A 21,304-nucleotide genomic window follows, 5' to 3' on the forward strand; every position below is an offset into this window, starting at 1 on the left:
CTTCCACAATCTGACTTTCAGGTCAATAAGTTGCACCTTTTCCCCTTCAAAGCTGGGCAAGGGCTTTCACTGGATACCACCAGTTTGGCCACTCCATTTTGGCCACACTCAAGATTATACTTGTTGTGGCATTTCCCTACCTGCCCCCTTAAATGAGCAGTTAACAGGGCTGCTTCCCTTAGCAACCATTTTCCTCATCACACAAACCGGTTATATCATTCCTTCTAATCACTCAAAAGTGCCATCAGGAGGATTCCCACCCCCCATATCAGACTCTCGCCCATACTCACCATGTCCACAGCGCTGACATCCTGTCTCTCTCCTGCAGTGATGTCCCCTTTCAGCATAGAGCTGCATTCAAGCCTTGCGGCAAATTCCAGCACCTCTCGGAATGGTTCTGGCCTCCTTTTGCTGATCTTTGCAGGCCAGGCCAAGTCCAGCTGAGTCCCTCTAAACTGGTCCATTGCCAAAGCATCTTGGCGGCCCTTGCTGGAGGGGTTCCAGGAGGGAAGGCTCCTCAGGTTCCCCCCCAGCTTAGGTAAATTCTCCTCTTCTCTTCTCTGAGATCCCTGTTGAACTCCAGCCTGGTGGGCTGGTTTCTAGCTTTGAACCACATGCTCTGGTTCAGAAATGGAGTGGACAACTAAGCCTGTTTTTTTGCTGGAGATGAGGCTTCATGTTTAGTTCCTGGGAAACACTGTCCATCTTCTCTGCCATTGATTGGGGCTACACATTAAATGACCATGTTAAAGCATTCTGGGCTTACTTCCTCAGATCATTCACTGCATATTATTTTTTTCAGTTTCTTATATATTGGGACAGTTTGTTTGACTTCTTCCCTTCTGGTTTCTGCAGTTGTGATAGTGTTAGTTAAGGCTAGGCAAGAGGAGTCCTCTGACAGCCTTAATTCCACATCAGGTTTCCGACTTTTGCAACTTTCTGATTTCCTTGTGATGTTGGTATTTTTAGCTTTTTAAATCCCCACTGCCGTCCTGCTCAGCTAGTAACATCCAAGCTTGCCAAAGATTCTTTGGCCTCCCCTGTGCCCGGAAAAGCTGCTGGTCCTCAGCCATCTGGTTACTGGTTCCTTATTCATTTATTTTGAACTTGTTCCAGCTTCTTCTGCCCCCAAAAAATGTTACCTCCAGTCTCAGGTCATCTCACAAGCCTTCCAGCAAAGCCTTCAGATGTTGCTTTAATCCCTTCTGCAAGGTCTCATGCTCTTTTCTTGGGTATTTAGACCTTATTTTAGTCACTTGTGATACCCTCCATTTCTGCAGGTTTTGTTCACAGAATTCCACAGGAAGTCTCAGTGCATGGCAGAGCACAGCATTCCTGTTTTCCTTTCTCAACTGGAAACAGCTCATTTGATATAACCTAGAATTTCATTTGCCTACTTGGCAACCCTATAACTTTAGTGTCTCATGGTCAGAGTGCAGTCAGTAATGGAAGGTCTTTTTTTTCCCTTTTGCATTTCTACGTAACGAACTTCTAGCCTCAAGCAGAAATCCTTCCAAATAATCCTTAGGGGCATTTTGCACAATTACAAATCATTTCCATTGTATTTGTAAGGGCCATCAGTTCTTCCTGTTGGATATTCCTGTTCTTCTCTGCATATCTGATGTTGATATGTCTTGCACTCAGATATTAACTAAAAACATAAATCTTCTTGAGAAACTCCAGGAGTGATTTTCCTTGATGTGTCAGCTCCCCTTTCAGCATAGCCAACTGTCATCTTCTCTAGCCAGCTCCTTTCCCACCTCATAGCTCTCCAGCGATACTCCATTCCTTCCACAAGGTGTTATATGCTGGAGTGCATTCACTGGAAAATGCTCATGGTTTAGCTACAGCACTCAATTTCAAGGCTGAGCCTAACTCAGACAAATTTGTTGTCCAGATCCCCTTTATACTCCGAGGAGGGGAATAGGCATGTTGAGGGCACAGTTCATCTCATCTTGACATGAGTCTGAAACAGGTCAAAAGAACAAGTTTTACAAGTGTTCCTCTGTCCCCGTTGAATAGAAAAAGACACTCAGGACACTAAAACAGCACCAGATGCCTAAAGCTAGGTGGAATTATCTGCCTTTTAGATACCTGGACTTCCCCAGAGATCCCTTCCATAATGTTTTTAGAGAAGATGGCAGAAACTGCACAAGCAGCCAAAAACTGGCTCCTGGACAGCCAGAGAACTTCCTACAGTTTTGACTGGACTTCTTTTGCCTTGTCTCCTGTACTGATTCCTTCCTGTGCCATTTTAGGAACTTTAAACCAAGTGGATTAAAAAAACCCAAACCTACTTTCGCACTGCTCGATCACTTATAAGTGCAGCTATATTGAACACAGTTAAAAAGTAATACTAATGTGCACCTTTTACCAGCCTTCTCAAAGCTGTATTAACTGTGAAATCACTGTAAAATTGTGCTTGCAATGATTTCTGTTTGCTTTGCTCCCAGTCACAGCCACCAAGGAAAAAAAAAACAAACCACATGAAAAATCCAGTAAAATTCCATACTAAAGATACAAATTTGGGCTGCAATTCCAGGAGTATCTGCTGAGAAAAAAACACCTGTAATTCACCATCTCAACCTTCGTATGTTTCTTATAGCTGCAAGAATTTCCTCCCACCCTTGATATTTCATCCTGTCCATCTTCTGGACAACTTCTCCATTAGTAATGCACTGCTTACCAGGGGGTTTGTACAAATGCTGTTCAATATTGCCAGGAGATTAATCGCAGGAGTGCTGAAGTTAATACTGACACCAGCTCTCCACCCTCACATGCATTTTAATATGGAAGCTATAGCGATACAAAAATATGTCTAAGCAACAGGGACCCTGCGTTTTCCTACCCAGAATGATTTCCAAAGCCTCCCAAAGATGCCACCTTAAATTTAGGAACCCTCCTCTAGTCGGAGACCAAAGCTCTCAAAGCCACAGGACTGCTACTAGAAGACAAAAGGCAGTAGGAAAACACATAAAAATCCACAGTAACTCTTGAACAGCCACTGCTGCTCCATAATAAAAGAATAATAGTGTGTGACCCTCTTATAGCACTTTATCTGGGGACCTCCGTGGCAACACAATGAGTGAGTTAGTTTGTCTCTTAGCCTAAAAGAGAAAAGGGTCCAAAACAGAGCTGTGGGAACACAACACCTCTCCAGGTCAAATCGCAATTCTCTGGGAGCTCTTCAAAGCATGGAGAAAGCCTTACTCATGTAGTATATCTTGCTCCATCTCCCTTTTGACACAAGGAGAAGGATGCAGAAAAGCCGAGGGTCGTGTGGAGCATATAGGAAGCAGCTTGACATTTCTTTGCTGCTGTTTCTATGCTGATACTTGCTTTCTATATGACATATTTGGCATACTAAAAATACTAAGTAAAGGTTGAAATATTCTAAGGAAGAGCTAGAGTTACAGGCTATATATAAAATAAAGTACTATCTACTGCAGTACAGAAAGATATAGGCAATAAGGCAGATGTGTGCCGTGTGCATATTAAAACTTCTAAAATGTAGACATTTTTCCTTGGTATTTCACATTTGAATCCTTTTTGGTAAAGAAATTCATGATAACGTTAAGAAGCTTTTTACCAGAACATGAGGAGCAAGGAGAAGTACAAGATTTTTTCAGTAGATGGTTAGTCTTTAATGGCCTGAAACCGTGTATAATTTATCCTGAAGAACATCTGTCAATTAAAGTCTTATTAATCTAGTTGTTTTATTTTTTTTATCTTTCTAACACATTTTGTACCATGTGGTGTGTAGTCCCCTAGATATCCAAACAGCTGCATTTTTTAAAATCCTCAAACCAATGGCTCCAGCCAATACGTTCCAGGACGGCATTGCTTTAACATAAACATCCTACATTGCAGTAGCTCTCGTCTTTGCCTTCCTTACCTGGAAGGAGATGGCTTCCCATGTTCAAACACAACCCTACTTCGATGCTAGGTCACCTGGTTACAACGCTGAACAGGCTGGACTTGCTGTAATCACTGTCCTTGATGTAACTTATTCAACATGTAAGGAAAAATGTGAAAACTAAACCAGTAAAAACCTCCACCCAGCCAATTCTCCCATTAGGTTAAAAAAATATACATATTAAAATGCCTGGACTGTCTAACATTTCACTTGAAATTCTCCATAGCAACACCACTTTGGTACTATAATGGGGAAAAAAAAAAATATAAAAAAAAAATCTAAGGTCTTCAAAAAGGCCCTTCAACTTTAAAGTGAATGTATTTGTGGAGAAATGAAGGCTCTGTTGTGCAGATGGCTGTTTGCTCTCATTGCTAGAAGCAGACAGCCTTCGGTTAGGAGGGAAGGGGAGTCAGATCGTGTATTACCATGCAAAAGCAGCAAGCTCTGCCTATGATGACTGCAATATTAACTCCCAGGGCTTCCTGCGGCTGAGAGGCAGTGGCGGCAGCAGCAGCAGCAGCAGCGAGTTTCACTTGCCCCCTGCCCCCCACCCCCAAGCTTCCAGGTTCAATAAAGATTACATCATGGAAAAAGTATGCCATGTAAGCCTGAGAATCAAAGCCGTCACAATTGGCGGCTGTTTAACTGTAATGTCGCTGAAACACATACTCCCCCTACCCGCACACACACTTTCCCCCTCACCCCTCCCATCCCACCCCGAACCCTCCGCGTCTCCTACGATTAAGGGTAGTATTATTGGGGAGAGGAAAATCTGATCAAAACTGTCGACCGCCAACTGCCGATTTTCTATGGATTCAATAAAGGCCACCTTAACGATTTCCCTAATTAATGGATGACATCTTTGGCTGGAGGAGAGGCGCTGTATTCTACTCTGCCTTAGTCTTTGTTAACCTTCTAATTAACTTTCGTAGGTCACCCAGGTCTCCCAAACCTAAAAGTGAAGAGAGCCATTGTGCTAGAAGCAGTAAACTTACTTTTTCTGCCTGGGTACTTAAAAGGGAGAACGATTATAGGCAGGGAAAAATAACTCCATTTAAACTCTTTGTGACTGTGGAGAATGCATAGGTCCCTGCCTTAGAAAATAATTGAAACACCTTTTATACCAATATTTGCATGCATAATAAACCAAATTAGTGAATATGCATCTAAATTCAGCTGTGGTTTCAAATTGGTTAGGGATTTGGAGGGGGTTTTGGTCTTTTTTTTTTTTTTTTTTGGAATGTGAACTTCAGTGGGTCAACAAAAGGAATTGGATTTCTTGAGCAAATTGCAACTGCAACAGCTATCAGCTTTTAGACGGCATGATCTCCAGCAAAGAGTCTGGGCTAATAGTACACACACATGCATTCTAATACTATAATATTAGGCCAGATTAATCCCTGTGGTAAGACCATTGAAGTCAATGGAATTGTATCAGAGATGAATTTGGTTCACTGCCTTTTGTGGAATCTAATATGAATTGACCATTGAGCTGGAGGCATCAAAGATGATAAATGCAGCCCTCTTTCAAACAGTCTGATGCAACCCAAAAAAGGGCAGGCAGAAGGCATTTAGGATGGGTGGCCTTTTCTTCTGCCTACAGCTTTCTCAGGGAAATTCTGCCCTCATTCACGCCCATTGACTGAAGTCAATTAAATTATTTTAATAAATTGTAATTAAAATTCACAGTGTACAATGAAAGATTGAAACTTCATAGCACAACTTGACTAATAAACCTGAAGTTAATTGCTTCTTGAAAGTAAAGATTGAGAGTGCTTCTCTGGCTTACAGAAGAGACATGAAATTAATTGTTCTTAGTTTTCTCTACTCAGCAGAGAACAACAGAGCAGAGTAGAAGACAGTAATAATTGCTCCCCAATATAAACATACAGATATACATCCCTGCACCAGCATCTGACTGTGCAGCCCGTATTCCTCAACAGAACATACTGAGCTTAAAATTTGCATCACAAAAAATAATTTAAAAAAAACAAATCTAGGACAGAATAGTTTGGACATTTTTGGATTAACTGAGGAGGAAGCATGACATGGTGATTAAAAGAGGCCTGAAAATCAGGCTGTCTCCAGTCTCATCCCTCACTGTCATTGGCTCACAGTGGAAAATGGTCGCTTTGACCTTGATTCAGTTTCTCCATCTTTAGAGGAGTTTCACCGAAGTAGCATTAAAAAAAAAAAAAAAAGCCTTGAACTGATTGAGTATGAAAGCTGTAGAAATGCAAAATGTAATATGCCAAACTAAAAGTCTGAGTTTTCAAATAGCCAAATTTCTTTTTTTGATGGTTTGATTCTAACACCATCTACCACACATTTTCTAATGGAAAAATTTGTGTGTAAGATGGCGTCTATTGCTTCTTTGCTCTGTTCTCCAGTGTGGTGGTACAAGTATATTAATCATCCTCCCAAGTGTCTCTTGTAGGAACAGCCTGGCATTGGATACCTAACTCTGAGGAAATTTGAACTGTGACACCTTTCAAAAATATCTTCAGTTAAACATGTCTTCTACATTTCTGCCTGCAAGGTCCCAAAGGAGGTTTGGGGTCACGTGAGTTTGATTGCTGAGGCGAGACAATCAAATGACATGTCTGGGATCAAGACATAGAAAAGAAGAAGTACACCTTCCCCCCCTCTGGTAGTCACTGCCACCAGACAGCTGGAGGACAGATGGAAGTCCAGGGCTCTAGCCTGCTCCAAATGAACAGTACAACAGGACAATGTTGTACCTGACCATTCAGAAGACAGACATTTTGGGAGAAAAGTGATCCCACATCAATGGTTAGGTATTGCCCTTTATGGCCTGATGAAAGCTTTCAAGGTCTCCTGTGTCAGGGTCTGCCTCAGAAGGAGTATTTGTACTAAAGCAAGAGGTCTTTGGAGAAGGGAATCACCATTAAGGTTCTCAGGAAAACTGAGTTCATTCTCAGGCACCAACACAAACCTCCCATGTGACATGGAACCGAGAGGAATTCATCTCACTTGACTTTTAATATCCATGTGAAGGTATACCTGCATCTGAGCCTTGTGAGACCGGATGCCTTGAGAGTTAGTGGAAGGAAAGGCGTCATACAACTACCAACCCAGAAGAGCCTATTTTGGCTATCTGGTACAGGAAGGATGAACTGTGCCGCACAAGAATCTTCCCAATTTACTATGAAGAGTCAACATACCAAACTTGAACACTTCCAGTTAGCACTGCAAATGTCTGTGTTGTGGTCAGATGAATTCCACCTTGAGTCCCTCTGCACTTCTGTTCCCCATCTGTGAGATGGAGATAATAGTATTTCTGCTCTTCTACCTTTTTCCCTTTTTGCCTTCTTAAACAGTAAGGTCCTTAAATATCTTGTCTGGGATTCACCTGGCAGGAAGCAGATGGCTACTTTTAGGGCATCTACTAAATTGGTACTTTTACGATGCAATTAATCTCATCCAAATTTGAAATCTAAAATAGATCTGAGGAATGCATCACAAAAGCGCCTTTTTCTCAGCATAAAGGGAGATGGAGATAACCAATTCTGCAATTCAGATTTCTAAAGGCAAGTCAAATTAATCTCCTCTGTTCATACAATGCAAGAAAGGGCTCTGATGAAAATAGTTTAGATATCTTGTAATACTGTTCTAACTGCCTTTGCATCTCGAACAATCCAATGACTAATTAATTGGGAAAACCTGGTTAACACAGTAGAATAAAGCATAAGACATCATCCTCAGTAACGAACGTGACACTTTAAATCTTGTAATTTCAAACTAAATAAGTGATCTGTGGAAATATTTCACAGCAACCGAAACATTTGTTATCTCTTTTCTTGACACAACTTTCTGACTGACATTAAAGTCATATTTCACAGCCTGTGAAAGAGGCAGCAGCTAGAGGCTGATGCCTCCTTCCAGCCCAGTCTATCCTTTTCTGGAGAAAATCAATTAGTTTTACCAGATAGCCTTGCAGAACCTGGTAGTGTGCAGTTAAATTAAATTATGCTCAGTTTTCATCCAGAAACAACAATCATTTCATAAAAATGACCATAAAAACAAGTTACAGTCAGAGAGTATAAACCAGGGCTCCTGAAATGGAAGTGTTCCAGACCAGGCTGGATGGGGCTTTGAGCAACCCGGTCTAGTGGGAGGTGTCCCTGCCCATGGTAGGGGGGATTGGAACTAGATGATCTTTAAGGTCCCTTTCAACTCTAACCATTCTATGATTCTATGAAATGCATTTAATTTGCTTTCTCACAACACAAAAATGATCTTTTTTAGATCGAACTGATAGCCAAGTCTTCGGCACATAGCTCATTGAATCCAACCAACTTGGCAGGACTGGAGTTGGACCTCAGAAATTTCACCTTGCCATGTCCTCAGCCCTGAGGTGTTTGATAAGCTGGCTTCCCAACCCAGGAGGGCCATATGGGCTTTCTTGGTCCTATGAACTTTTCTGTGGAGGAGAAGCCCATGAACCACAGAGATGTCAGTCCTTGTCCTTCACAACTTTAGAGTGAGCTCAATTCTCAAAAGTGACCTTATACAAAGCAGAGCAAGGCTGTACAGTTGTTGGCTCTTGGTGGCTTCCATACCAGATGTGTTTCATTTACATGAAAAAAAGATGGTGTCTCTCTCCCTACCTGGCAGCCTGGCAGAGGCAGTCTGGGCTCTGAGAAGCAGGAGGCTTGATCACCTCTCATTACCTTGATTATCTGCAGCCCCCTTGTCTTCACACTCAGCAATACCTAACTGTCCCCACACCAGGGTTACACATGTTTACCCAATAGGGCTGAGCAGATGGCTCCACTTGGGGTGAGCACAGTGCAACCAATGCAACTGGCATCCTGGTAGGTACTATAACATCTGCATGTCTGGCAGATGTGAAAAATCAACTCCACCCAGCTGCCTAACTCATACCAGCAAACACAGCACCCAATGCAAGGATCACTTTAGTGATGTTTCGGTGCAATAGGCCCGCTTCTCTTGGAAACCAAAAGCCATCCACATGGTTCTTGTGATACAAAAAGGCACAACTATATTCTTATTTCTCTTCAGACCCCTTTGCATTGCCAGAGCTTTGTGGATGAGCTAGACTAGACTTACAAAGCAGTCTTAGACACAGGGAGGGTGACTGAACTGCTCAGTACTACGCAATAGCAGAGATTTTTTAGCAAAGGGTTTCTCTCCAAAATCAGGTACTTTAAGTGCCTCCAGGTTGATATAGGCACCCTGTATGTTGATCTTACACACCAAAGAGAAAGCCAGGAGTGAAATGAAAGCACTTTGCTCAGTCCTAGCAGGAGAGCCCTTCACTGAACATTAGACTGTCTAGGTAGGGAGCAACCAACCAAAACAGGCTCAGGAGGCAAGTCCATCTGTCCAAGATGCAAATCCTGGTATCTGAGAAGTTCTGAGGATTCCAAGGGTTTTACATGGAAGAAAAAGAAAACAAGATAATCCATAGATTCTTCCCTGGCTGTTGTCGTTTTATTCAAAGAGCCCCTTTTATATTTCCCAACTACTCCAACTGAGAGAGGACTAGGGGCTTTGGAAACACTTATGGCCATGCCTGAAACTAGATTAACGTGTCAAAATTGCAGGTATGTAATGACACTGCCGTCTCCCTAGTTCTTTTTGCCTCGCTGTGAATTCTGCTATGTCCGCCAGCTGTGGTGCCAGTCCCTTTCTCCCCTGTTTTCTTATCTGCTGCCTCATAGTGTGTTCCTTGCAACTATTCCTGCTCCTCATTGTTGCTGATTACGTTTCTCTTGTTGATTTTTGCAGCTCAAGTCCTCTTCTAAGAGCTTCAGGTTTTAGTTGCCAGCTCAACAGAGTCACTGACCTCGCTGCATGGCTGTTTCTGCCTCTTACATCTTGTGCACTCCGCAGTTACCTTTTGGCTGCTCTGATTTCTTTGTCTTGCTTTGTCCTCCTTTTAGCCCATCAATCCAGTGATAGTTATCCATAACTCTCCTCTCAGTTTCCCCTGTTGCCCTTCCACACCCACTAACTACTAACTCTGCCAGCCTCTACACTGCCTTATTTCACCCAGGCACATGGTCTGGTGAATGCCTCTGGGACCTTGTGTTCATCCTCTGCATCTTTGCATTTATCCTTGGAAAAAAATTCCTTTCTTCATCTACTCCCTGCTAGGGTCCCTTCAGCCTCCTCCCACCCCTACTTATTCTTTGATTAGCACTTTCCTTCTCCAGACTCACCAGCATACTCTTTCTATGGATCGCTCTCTTCGTCTGTTTTCAAATAAGCTTCTGAAGCCCTTGCAAAAACAACCCTCCTCTACATACCATTATGCCTTTCTCATCTCCTTTGCCTCTTATCCTTTCAAATGACTAGTTTACTCCCATTCTCTTGAACTCACCTCTCTGACACTCAGCAGTCTGGTTTTCAGCCACTTCACTCTGCAGGAATTGCTCTCTCTAAAATCACTAATGATGTCCTTCTAGTCAATTCTAACCGCCTCTTCTCCAGCCTCCTTCCCTTTGATTTTTCCAACACCTTTGACATATCAGACCATTCCTTCCCTTGGAGTTCCCCACAACTCAGCTGCTTTGCTGAAAATTGCCATCTTTAGTTTTAGGAGAGCTTGGTAGCTGACAGCCAGAAGCATAAGAATAGGGGCACAATGAAAACTATAATTCATTCTATCGTCTTCTGCACACTAATGAAGCTCCTCTTAGGAAACCATGAAGATTCTAAGGGCAAACCCAACAGTGAGGAAAATCCCAGCACATGATCTCTCTACTTCGTACAGACCTCTATGCCAGACTTAATGTATAATATGAGAGATTTCACCTTTTATATCTTCATAGTTTCCTTGATGGATTCTTGTAAGGGGAAGAAAAGGGAGAATAATGAAATCAATAATTTCACCTTTCTACAGATTTGTTATTTCATGGCTCTCTCTGTTCACTGATAAAATCAGAGCTGGATTAATTCTAAGCTATATATAGACAAACAATACAGATAGAAAAAGGATCAGGCTGGGAAGATACCAGAGTCAGGTTAGCCGAAAGCCAAAGAACATCATACAGGGTAAAAGCAAATGCAGTGGCATAGTGAAGGTCACAGTCAAAGGTTCGAGGGGGAGGGTGGGGTGTGTGTTTAAATCCTATAGCTCAGCAATGAAGCCAGAGGCTCTTTTCAAGTTAGGCTATACTTGCAGAGAGCTACATGCATTACGTGAACGGACGGTCCTACTGTTTGGCTCCCACTGTACCCATTTTTACAAAGATAGTTCTACTTGAAAAGTGGATGTAATAAAATCTGTAATCACTTTATGCGGACCTTAAAAAATCAGAAAATTCACGTGCAGAATTCACAGAGAGAACACATGAGAATTATCATGAACTTCAAACTGCAGCACTCTGTACCCTTCTACCCTAGTTTCAAGCTCTGTTTGCCTGCCATATAGTCTGCAGCAAAGCTGTGGGTGATAAAACACAGAGTTTCCCATTAAAGTAGGAATAGGTTGCAGAAAATGATGTTTAAAAAAACAGGGGAATTAACTTTAACTGTTGGATGCACTACTCCCTCTCCTGTGTGTCAAAGCAATTAGTGAGAGTCGGATCAAAGGATCTGCTCTGCAAAACAGGGAAAAATAGAATCCAGTGTGAAATGTTCCCCTGCAAAGACAAAATATATGCAAATAAATTGCAGGTAACTAGGAGATCTGATACTATACTACCGCCAGGAGGAGAGGGTCAGCAGTTACATGTGATAATAGCCTCTGTCTTTTATTTGGGGATCACTATTTTCCAAAAGAAAAGCTAAATATTGATTAAGTGATATCTCAAATACCACAAGATTATCAAACCAATTACAGGGATTAACTTCCCAAAATGCTCCAGTATAACCTCAGCTACAGAAACTGTGCCAACTTGGTAATGGCTATTAACATCTGTATGCACAGGAGTAATCCCCTGGGTTTGTTTCTTCTTTCCTCTCTCTCTCTCTGACTGCTCCTATATGTATTATAGTTTTTCTGAGTGCACGGGATGTATCACTTGGGAACCTCCTTCTGCATTCCCTGGTGGGACATGCTTAGAGTCAGGGGAAGTCAAGGTGGGCAGAAAAAGTCAAGGAGGAAGTAAGACATCCAGTTGTGTTGCCCACTTTCACATGAGAAAACCTTACCTGTTAGAAGAAGGCAGGAGACTTTGCCAGTCAGGAAGTCCTGTATGGATATGCTGACTTAGATCACACTAACTCTGCCTTGTTCCCTACCTAAGGATTGAACGTGTTGCAGACATCTTTGAGAACAGCATCAGATGGCTGGAGAAGTTTATCTCCACTAAATAAGAGCTCGGGATGAGTCCTCAGCACAGTCATGGAGTCCGGGCTGTTTGGTAGCTTTCTATCCCCAGAACCCACTCTCACATTCACGCTGATGAGGACGGCTCACTTTTGCTTCCATTTTTCCCCCCTCACTCTTCTCTTAGGGGGAGAAGCAACTTTAAAGCATGGGAGAGACAGACAGAGAGAGCATGACGCCCTATAATCCAACAAGTCAACTTCCCGAGCTCAAACATGAACTGATTTTTTTTTTTCTTCCCTCGCCTTATAAAAAAGAAATTGACTTTTGTTTGGAGTTTGTGAAAAGTGGGACTCGGGGCCCAGTCAATGGGGCTCCCCGCAGCGCGGGCTGAGTGGAGCCATCTCGAACCAGTCAGCCGCGGCACCAATTAATCCGCTCTTTGTCACAGCCCCGGCCTCAGCAGCAGCGGCAGCAGTAGCAGCAACACATTTGGCCATTGTTCAGACCTTCATGCAACGGGATTTACCCTTTCAAAGAGGCAGTTTTGTCCCAAAGAGTTCGAGCGGAAGTTTCTCACTGACAATTTGCCCCAAATAGATAGATTTGTCAGCAGCAACCTTTAAAAGCAAAAAGCCATGGAGGAAAAAGGGGAGAAAAAGAAGTGAGGGGGTAAGAGCAAGTGCATCCTTGTCCGTCTGTCTGTCTATCTGAGGGTCTGTCCTAAGCAGGTGGGGTGGGCGCAGGGCCTGAGGTACAGAAGGGCGAAATGGCATTGATGGGGGCTCTTGTTCATCTCAAGGCAGATGCAGCAAGGGAGCTAACAAGCTCCCAGGCTGTTGTATAGCTGCTCTGACTTCTGAAAGCCTTTCAGGGGACTTCTTTTACATGGCATTGTCATGTCTGCTACACAGCACTGTGCAAGGCCGGGGTTTCCCAGCCTCAAATACTCCACCAGCAGCTCAACCCTGAGAGCAGCAGGCCTCATTCGCTGTGGCCTTGCCACCAAAATCTACATTTAAACCCATACAAGACATTTTTTGCAAACAGGCTGGTGTAGCTTTTCCTATGCACGGTGCACCGGGGCCCATATCCTAGGCAGAAAAAGGCGAAACAAACCCAGAGGTATTTCCTGCCCCCACGCCGATGCTGCTATGCTCCTTACGGACAGAATCCCCTTTGGACTTCAAGGACTGTTTGCATGAACTGAGGGTTGAACCCGCTGTGTTGCAAACTGCAGCTATTCACACGCACCACTGTTGCTCCCAACCTCGGATTGTACAACTGCCCAATATCCCTGGCTCACACATGGGACCTGCCCTTCCCCACACCACCTCCCTGCGTACTCCAAATCCAGAAAGGGAGAAAGCGCAGGAAACTCTCTCCCCGGCTTGGGCTCCAGCAGATCCAGGTCCACATAAACACAGCCTCTCCCAACATCACGAAAACAGCCTTGTTCTCGCTGGGAGGGTCCCAACCCAGTCAAACTAATCTCTCTTTATGGCACCAGTTTTGGGAAAAGTAAATAATAAAAAAAAAAAACTAACAAAAAATACCATAATTTCACCTGCGACTCCACCTTCCATCCTGTTACCCCATCTGGGTTGGTGGTGAAGGGGTGGTTAGCTCGTTTCTTTGAGTACCATGGTGCTGAGAACTAGAGCCTTGCTTCTTTTTCCTAGGAAAGGCTGGAAGAGGTTGTTCAGCCCTACATAGGTTCACCTTTCCATACAGGAAACTGTCATCTCATCACCTAGACTGCAATTGTAGACTTTCCTGCTCCAGAGGCGAAGCCAAATTCACAGGAGAACATGCAGTTCTGCTGTAGTCACGGCACTTATCTGCTGCTACTCAGGCAGTCTGGCCTCCCAAACAAAGCTAAAGAAACCCAGTTTGCTGAAGCAGGTCTGCTGCAGATATCTGACCAAAAGGAGGGGCATGAGAAATGGATGCAAGGCAGCTATACGGCCCTAAGACTTTGCAATGAACTCTGGAAACTTCATTGCTGGGTGACAGCTGGTCCAGCTCTTCTCTCAGACTACTTTGTCTTGCTGTATCTTAAATGGGTTTGATCTACATTACTCAAAGGATCTCATTGTTTGAGTATTGCCCAGCCCACTGGTGTTTATTTGATGGCCTTCTCAAGGCATTTCCTGAAAGACACAAGAAAAACGAAGGCCAATTTCAAACTGACATCAAAAATGTCACCAGCCTGTTTTATACTCACCAAGTTCCCCTGAGCCTGCTTACACCAGCCAGAAGCAGGGCTCGTCTACAATTAGGTTGGGGCAATTCCAAGTGAATAGGTTTACAGCAAAACTAGAACACACTGAGCTAAAACTGAAACATTGGGCTCCATGCTTGAAGACACCAGTAGGTGTCACATGTTCTAGGTGGCCTTCAACACAGGGAACAAAGACTTCAACAAGCAATTGCAGAACAGCCGTGTCCTCTGTTGCAGCAGGCAGGTATAAGACCTAAGACCTCCCCCATCTGCAGAGGAGTTTTAAGAGACCATAAGGGCAGGTAAGTAAGGACGGACACACCTTGCAATGGTGCAAGGCACTGAGATGGGCTAAAAGTCAAGTGGTATATTTTCAAATATGTTAAAAAACAGTTTTCTCCAGGAAGTCCAGGGGAGAGAGATGCCCATGTGTAATCTCTCCTGTGGAGGCCTCACTCATTGAACTCTCCTGGAAATACAAAAAATTAAGTTAACACTGTTCTTCCCTGGCATAGGAAGAACACTGGTACCTGGGACAATGGTATTCCCAAGGAACTTTAGCTGTCCCACGCTTTATTCCCTTACCGTGACTGGCCCTGGCTATCAACAGGGTTCCCTACACCAAAACTCTTCTTCCTCCTCGAGTAGTGAGCTTGCTTATGACTTCCAATAGCAGAAAAATCCAGCTACTGGACATGATATAAAATATCCTACCAGCTACAGTGTATTTGCCATGTGCACAGAAAAATGAACAGAAGAAGAACCCACTTCCTCTGCTTGTCTGTCAGTTGCTGCATTGCATCAACCTCATGCCAGCAAAAGTGCTAGGTGGATTTGAGCAGCATCAGCAAACACGGACTGCAATGACACCACATAGAAAATGTTGATAATAATTAAACAAGTACTCCTGATGGTACAAAACTGGTAAATTAACCATACAGTATATTTTAAACAACTTCCCATGTGTATTTCCAGCCAAACTGCAGTATTTGAATCACTCTTAGGGTATCTTATACATCATTATTTAATATGCAGTATAGTCTCTAGACTTGTAATTGGAATAAAAGCATTGTTGAGCAATAACCTGCGCATTGGACTTCTACTACTTCTAACTAAGTGAGCTGCCATACAACTTGGCTTACCGCTGTCAGCAATGCCACAGAACAGACTAATTATGAAAAGCAGTAAATGGAAACATTACTGGTTGTTATTACTCCACATGCAGTGTTTCATGCTTAATTGCCATCCAAGCCAATCCTCAGAGTTTTAGATTAAATGTTTCAATACTTTGTGCTCTGTATTGTAGCATAAAGAACTAAGTCACAAGACAAAGCTCTGTCTGGGACTCCCATCACACGTTCCCCTGATTTCTATTTCTTTTTAAGAGCCATTCCTCATGAAAAAGAGGGACATACAGTTATTGGATCACATCTCACCAAAGACAGATCCTTTCCCACATCCAAGCACCTGTAATTCCCTAATGTCCACAGTGATACAAAGTTCTTGTGACAATTGAAGCAAAATCACATCAGGCAAAGTTTCGTGTGGACATGACTGAAAATATCTGAGAGCACTTAGAGCTTGGAATCCCTGGGTGAGTAGCATGTGATCACCCCACACTGCAGAAAGCGCTCCAACCACCAAAATACACTGCAAGTTCAAGGACATGCGTTATATTTTAATAGTGAAACATTTGCTGAGGACTGATAGGACTTTTCAGTCCAGAGAGTCTGCATGCAACTTTGTTCGTACCAAATTCTGCAGACCTTGTGCACACCAGTAATCCTGCTATAGCCCATTAAGGTACTACCTATGTCATACTTAACGATGGAGGGCCACAGGATCAGAATCTGTCTCAGTGGTATATTTTCATTGGACTGCATTTTCTGTTCAGGTAGAACAAATACAAATAGCTGCAGGAGTTAAATCATTTTACAGAGGATCATGGTGGACCTCTGCTTTCCTCTTTTCTTAGAGCTAGAAGTGCTGGATTTCATTATGCAGACTCAGACCACTGGTTCCTCAAGTTCAGCATCCTGGCCTCATCAATGTCCAAAATCTCAAAAGGCAGAAAACCTCAACCAACCTCATCTAGCCAGTTGCAGTGACACATACCATGCTCTTCTCTGCTTGGACATGCAAGAAATTGCTCTACCTGCAAAACATCCTGTGACCTATATTTTACGAAGGGAAAGATAAAGCAAGCATGTCTATAAATGTCATAGACAGTCAAAAAACTATTCCTCTCTTCTTAAAAATCTGTCTGCACCAACTGACACAATACTTTCAAGCAGTGCTGAATGCGATATGCTGACTCAATGCTGCATCTGGAAGTATTTATTTTTGTTGGTTCTAAATTCGTTTCCCGAAATAGATACCACAGATCTGGTCTCCAGCCAATATCAAGAGATATAGCTAAATTGAAGTCAATGGAGCTGAGCCATTATATTGCTTGCCAGAAATACAGCCCTTCCTAAGAGCATTCTTTGCTGCCACTACACAGTATTTTGCGCAATTGCCTCAAAGGTCAGCTTGTTAATAGGCTTCTACAGCAAAATTTGGGAGGCCAATCTACCGTAGAAATGATTACGCTCAAAGTGCGATCAATCAGGGTCATAGCTGAGGCAACCCTTTCCTACGCACACACAAGTGCTTAGGACATACCCAGAGCTATTCGTTTAGAAGAGTGGTAAAATGATTTTTAAATGTCACGGCATAGCTCCAAGATGTATTTATTCCTTGTAGTCAGCATTCTTTTGTTGGCAATTTAAAACTGTTAAAGTACAGACCTGATCTAATTTTAAGATTTCTTTTATTGAGATAATAATATATTTGCCCTTGTATTCGGACCTTTCACTACTTTTATACAGCTGTGTCTCTACCAGCTTCAGTATTGATACTGTCTTTTGTGTTCATGTCAGGAAAAGTAAAATGAGGCTGTTTCCTCTCTAAATTAGATTGCAGCTGCTGCTACATCATTGGCTTATTACGACACTTTGATTTATATCTAACTAGCAAACTAACAAATAAGTCAAGTTACTAACTAGAGCTGCTTTGTTAAGCGCTTGTCTCGCATTGTCTAGATGGGATCAGGTACCAATGTAGGCGTATAAGCCAAGCCTGACATATCCCTTTCAAAGGCATACGTGATTAATGGGGCATTTCATTGCCGCGAGTGAGCTGAGGCTTGTTCCACCCCTGAATACCAGCATTGAGAAGAAGTGCCATGACTTAACGGAGACACTCTTTCCTCAGTATCTTCCTCAGGTATAGTTTTCCCCACTATTCTGCACAAGGCAGCTTTGCTAACGTGCACTCATCAGGTGCACGTGTGGAAACAGAGATATATATGGTCGCTGTTTATCGCAGTCATTGACTTACTTAACCAAGCACGCACACACACACACACACACACACACACACACACACGGGAGAAACTCACCGTTTTTTCACCGGCATCTGCGAGGAGCGCAAGTCTTTCCCAAGTTTTTTGCTGGATGGATTACTCGAGGTGGAAGATGGGGCTGAGAGTAATCCAAGCCCAAAAGCCACCAGAGGTGAATGGGCTCAGGGAAAGGTGGTTTTGCCTTACAGAGAAATCATAAAAAAAGAAGAAATCCCTCTTGTGCCGGCGGGGCGGGGGGGGGGAGGCGTTCACAGGAGAGTCTTTTCACGGGATCAATTTTCTGTGTCTCGGGTTTTCACTTTTTGGAAAAAAAAGCCTTGTCGTGCCCTGCCTGGAGAAAACGCACAGCGTGAAGCTGTGGTGTTTATTGTTTTTAAAATCAGCAGGGAAAATCAGCGTGGCCCTGCAGCTCCGGAAGGCGCCCAGCCCCGGGGTAGCCATGAGGTGGCGCCAAGATGGCCACCAGGGCGGCTGCCGGGCGGTGTCCTCAGCCCGCGGGGTCAGCCATGTTGGGTGTGAAGGGCCAGGTGGGGTGTGGGGAAGGTCAATGGCGCCATCGCTGGGTGTGCGCTGCGGGACCAGTCTGTCACCTCACAGCTCCCCGGGCATAGCCATGGTCCTCCAGAGAAGGTGTCCATGTGGAAACGGCTTCTCAAGGGAGACTCAGTACCACGAAAGAGCTCGTTAGGTGGATGTACACCACCCACATGGGGGGCAGCCCGAGCTGCAGCCATGCCGCAGGCCAGGAGCATGGCGGGGAGGCCAAGGAGCGGCAACGGTCCCTTCAGTGGCCTTCAAAGTGCCACTGCCAGTCCATCTACCTGCAGGGGGATGCAGAGAGGGGTTTGGGGAATGCCGCAAAAACACGGACTGTGGCCTACAAAGAAGGGAAGGCGCCTCAGGCTTCAGGGGGGATTTAGCAACCCGGAAGAACAAAACAACCTGGTGGGTTTGTACAGTTCTCACTTCTCTCCATGGGGCTGGCAGGGACACCAAAGGATGCCCCTGGCTCTTCCCTGGCACATGCACCAAAGGAGGGGAATGGAGATGGCTTCTCGTGCACCCCAAAGCAATGGCAGCTCCTCCTCCCAGGAGAAAATAGCTCTATCCTGTCCTTCCTCATCTCCTTTCCAAGAAAATGGATACATCAAATTTGCCTGATCTTACCCACCTGCTTCCCATTAAGAGAAATGGATGAAAACAGCACATCTCTATATTCTGCTGCTATATCCATACACCTCTGGCAGCTTAAATTTTTCCTTTACCTGACTTCCTTCACTTTTTTCTTTTCCCTATTTTTTTTGTTCACTGAAGATCCATTGGCTCACCATCCAAAGAGTAGAGAAGTCGAGCAAGACAAAGGCAGAAGGAACAGTGTACTTAAAGATAGGTCACAAGTTGGATTTTTCCTGCTGCTAAGACTCCAACAGAAGAAGAGATACCTGGCAAGAGACTGTGGCACAACACTGAGAAATGTCACCATGTAATTGTAGTCATAGTCCAAAGTGTTGAAGGAGATATAGTGCAAAGGGAACACGTCAGCTTCTGTAGCAGAACTGGTAACTATTTGTACTTCCAAGCATCTTCTGTGTATGTAGGACTGCTTAATAAACAAAATGCTAAATATAATGGTAAATGCTTAATGGTAATAATGGCAATAACGGTAAATAAATTCCCTGCCTTGTTGGTGCTGGACTACTTTCCCACCAAATGACCATGGAAAGAGCTTTGACAGAAGCTGTAGTGAAAAGCTGGAGTGGGAAGGGAGCTCTTCCCTGTACTCTTGGAGGATGCACCCCACCTTCACTTTCAGGGCTGAGAGCTCTCTGTCCATCACAGAAACCACAGGAAAGGCTCTGAAGAGACAGAGGACAAACCTCAGCTGGTGCAGGATTGCGAAGCAACAGAAATGGCCCAAGGGGCAAGGAAGGGCTGATGGTTTGCTCCCTCCTCAGCGAGTGGCAGCCCCAGCCCACGTGCACAGCCAGTTGTGGCGTTGGGTTTACAGGGTAAAGAATTGTGGCTGCTGTAGGGTCAGAGATCTGCCTCACTAGCGCAGGAGATGCCCAGGGCAAGGTTTGGGCCTTGCTACCAATTAACCCTCTGTCTTTGTGTTGGTCTGCAGGTGCTGCTAATCTAGCAAGGTCCTCTCCTTCCCTGTTGCTTTGAGCGTTGCTCAGGGAGGTGAACTTTTCCCTGCCTCCCTGCAAGCAGACTTGGAGTGAAAATCTGTCTGCATTCCCTGATCCACCAGTTTCTTTGCTTTCTGGGATCTCCCTGAGCAACATCCCAGCCCTCTGGACAGTGTCTCTCAGTGTTAGGCAGGACCAGGCTTGTCCAGATTGAAGAATTCCCTCTGTTCCGTGGAGGCACTGGTTCCCTTGGAGGGGGGAAAGTTTGGTTTTAAAGAGCATAAAGTCACTGGGATCACAGTGGTGTCCAGAGTCATGCAGCCCTGCAACACACATATGGTACAGGCACAACAGGAATCACCCATGACATGGGACAGAAGGATGGAAGGATGAAATGTGAAGTGCAGAAGGACAGAGACAGCGTGTTTGCCGCTGTGCTGAGCACCACATTCCCCCAGGATCACGACCAGCAAGGAAGAAGTCAGCTGTGGTGCACTAACACCTCACACCCGTGGCAGGGATGAGAAAGCAGTGACTGAGGGACATCCAAGGGCTTCACAAACTCCTCAGCAACTGCTGGCCCTGCTCTCTGGTGCTGTTGTTCACCCCAGCTTGCATCCGCGGGGGAGATGCTCCTTCCTCCCTTCCCAGATGCATACCTCTCCCCACCCTTGGGCTGCTCTACCAACTCCACCTCACAGAGAGTTTCCGACAGGAGTGGGAGAGCTCGGCAGCCTCTCGGTGCAACTAGAGCTGCCGAATTGGGAAGGGGTACCCCCTCCGGCCCCTAGCCGCGCCCCCCCCACCCCGCACCCCAGCCCTGGGGACACTCGGGGGAGGGGGGGCTGCTGAGGCGCGGCGGTGCCCGGGGGTTAGAGCATCCCTGCGGGGCAGGCGGGGCCCTCTTCGATCTCCCGGAGGCCGGGGCAGCGGGGGGCGGGAGGACTGACCCCCGGCTGCCGGCGGGCTCCCCGCACGGCCGCCGTGCAACAAGTCCCGACCCCGGGTCACGGGGAGCCGGGAGCCGGCGGCCGCGGGGCTGAGCTCGGCCGTGCCGGCGGTGCCCCTTACCCGGCGGGGCCGGGTCACCCGGCTGAGCGGGCGGCAGGCGGAGGCGACTCCGGCTTCGGGGACCGGGAGACGAGGAGGTTTTCCAGGCTGGGGCAGGGCAGAACGCTCCCCGCTCTTCCCGAGGGCGACAACAGCCCTCCCGTCCTGCTCCCCCTGCACCCCTCGCCTGCGGGAGCCAGCCCGCCCCTGCTCCCGGCTCCCCGGCAGGAGGGAGGGAGGTCCGGCCGCCCGGCGGGAAGGCTGGCAGCCCGACCCGGCACAGCCAGGCTCGGCCCGGCTGGTCCCGCAGCCC

Source organism: Numenius arquata, chromosome 7 (genome assembly GCF_964106895.1).
Source record: "Numenius arquata chromosome 7, bNumArq3.hap1.1, whole genome shotgun sequence".
NCBI lineage: Eukaryota > Metazoa > Chordata > Aves > Charadriiformes > Scolopacidae > Numenius > Numenius arquata.